Here is a 2,376-nt window from a genome sequence, read left to right as displayed (position 1 = left end):
TTCTACCAAGTATCGCCTATTTTTATAAAATGTATAGCAAGCAAATAAGCTTAAAGCTTACTCTTCCCTCCATTAAGAGCAACATCTCGTAATGACAAAAGTTCCAGCGACCGAAATGGTGGCTCCCGTTCCTTAAGGAGACCGGCTAATACTGCAGCCGGAGGCTTTACGAGAAGAGCGAACAACGGCCTTAGGAACCCACCACTTATGATATTTCCGCCTCCAATCCGCACTTCGACTCTTTCCGCCCGGCCGCGATGTGCGCCTGCGCAGCCGCCGCGGTCACCACCAGCGTTCGTCAGCGACCGGGCTGAGTTCGGGTTCCTTCGGCTGGGCTCGAGTATTTCCGCTCGTGCGGGGCGTCCCTCGGTCACTTCCGGAAACGTTCGAGGTTCCTGGCAGGGGACGGTGTCGCCGCCATCTTTAAGTGGGGCAGATGCAGTCCGCCTCACTCGCGGTCCGGCCATTCCCGCTTGCCCTACTGCAGACCGCGGCGGGGGCGTGGTCAAATGAGGCCCTTGTCCCGGAGGTCAGACAGGGACATGGTGATGCCGGGGCCAGAGCCTGGGGTGAGGCCAGGGGTGTTGTCCGGAGGGTAAGGGGTGGAGCACCCTCATGTCCCATCGCAAACCCCAACCACCCGCTCGCGGAGATGCTAGTTGAGCTGAAGTAACCAAACACCTATTGTACCAGAGAACGGCCAGCACGGTGAAGTGTTATGCGGGGAACTTGGGGGCGGGGCCCCGCGGCGCCGCCACGGGCGTGGTGGGCGGGCCCAGCTTCTCCCCCAGTCACAGCTCTGCATGCTCCGAAGGGCGGGAGGCAGCGACGTGAGTGGTTCCGCAATTTCCGGCGTCACCGCAGAAATCTTCCGGCCGGTGAGGAGGTGGGTCGCGAGGGCAGGACCGCGGTGGGCAGCTCTAACGGAGCGCCCGGAGCATTGTGGGAGACGCAGCCCGCCGGTCCCAGGCGCGCGGATCTCAGCTCGGCGCAGTCGCCTGGACGCCCTCCTCGTCCTCGGACGGACCGGCGTCCACCACACACCGTCCCTCAACCGGCGAATTACCGCGGCCTCCGCGGAGGCTCTGCCCCGGCCCCCTGGACTGACCCCGGCTGTCTTTCTGTAACTGCCTCTCCTCCCGGCCTGGCCGCCCTCAGTGCCGCCGACCCACAGGCCCCCTCCAGCCCCAGGAGAGCGGCATGCTGGCGATGTGCGGGGTGCACACCGGCGTTCCCCGGCTGCAGACGGGACTGGTCCTGGGAGTCAGGGGCCTCCAGACTGAGCGCTTTCCCTCGGGCCCTCCCTCCCCGTTCCTGCTGGCCGCTCTGCTCTTGTCATTTGGTCTCCTCGTGGGGGTGGATGACCATCCTTATCCCAGCCAGAGTCTCAGGGGTGGCGGTTCTGGCCAGCCTGGCCCGCGTGTCCACCTCTGGGCATAGGGTGTGGGTTCCTTGGAGAGGTGACGCTGGACTGGCCAAAGCTGGACTATCATCATGGCTTCGACTCAACCGTGCAAACCATTCTGGGTAAAGGAGGCCATGGGGGCCGGACCAGGGAGGGGGTGAGGGGATGGCCGAACTCAGGCGGGGGCTGGATTGGAAGCGGTGCAGCTGCGTCTTTTTTGTCACCGTTTCGGCCACCAGAGGTGGCAGAGGGCACAGCTGGTTTGCCTGCGGAGGGGCCTGAGCCTCTGGGAGGCAGCAAGCGCTTGGCACCTGCAAAAGCCCCGAGGGAAGCCAGGGCTAGAGCCTTGCGGGAAGGGCAGGACACGATGGAGAGGATGAGGGTGGAAGTGCAGCCCGGGGGGTGGGAGTGACCACTGGAGGGCTGGGCACTGGCCTGGGGCCTGCCCCCACCCTGTTCCCGTAGGAGGATGCGGGGAAAGTCCTGCAAGAATGTGTATTTCCAGATAAAACCTTCCAGCCTTTTCACTTCAGGGATGTCTTCCCAGGTTTAAAGTTTGACAGACACTCGCCAGGCCGTATCTGGGCTGCTGGGCACCGGCTTCCTACCTCTAGTGCATCCGATGAGCTTTGCCAGCCAAGGAGAACTAGGCCTTCCAGACCCTCCCGGCTCCGGGCTCGGGCAGCGGATGTGTGTGTCTTGGGCAAACTGCGCTGGAGTCCTAAGAGGAGGCACCCAGAGACGTGCAGGCGCTGCTAGGAGCCACCTCTTCGGGGGTCGTGGCTCTCGGGGGCCAAGAGGTCGCAGTGGGAAGGGTGGGTGTGTGGACTTAGCTGGAGAGGGACCAGCAGGGGGGGCAGCATCGAGTGCGCGGAGACCCAGACCAGGTCCCTTCTACTGTTATTGAGCATCTACCGGGGCCGGGCCTGCGCCGGAAGACTCACAACCCGTGCGGGAAGTGTACCGTCAGT

Source organism: Myotis lucifugus, unplaced genomic scaffold (assembly GCF_000147115.1).
Source record: "Myotis lucifugus unplaced genomic scaffold, Myoluc2.0 scaffold_482, whole genome shotgun sequence".
Classification (NCBI taxonomy): domain Eukaryota; kingdom Metazoa; phylum Chordata; class Mammalia; order Chiroptera; family Vespertilionidae; genus Myotis; species Myotis lucifugus.
The sequence above is the reverse complement of the archived record's forward strand: the minus strand, read 5'-3'. Positions refer to the sequence as shown.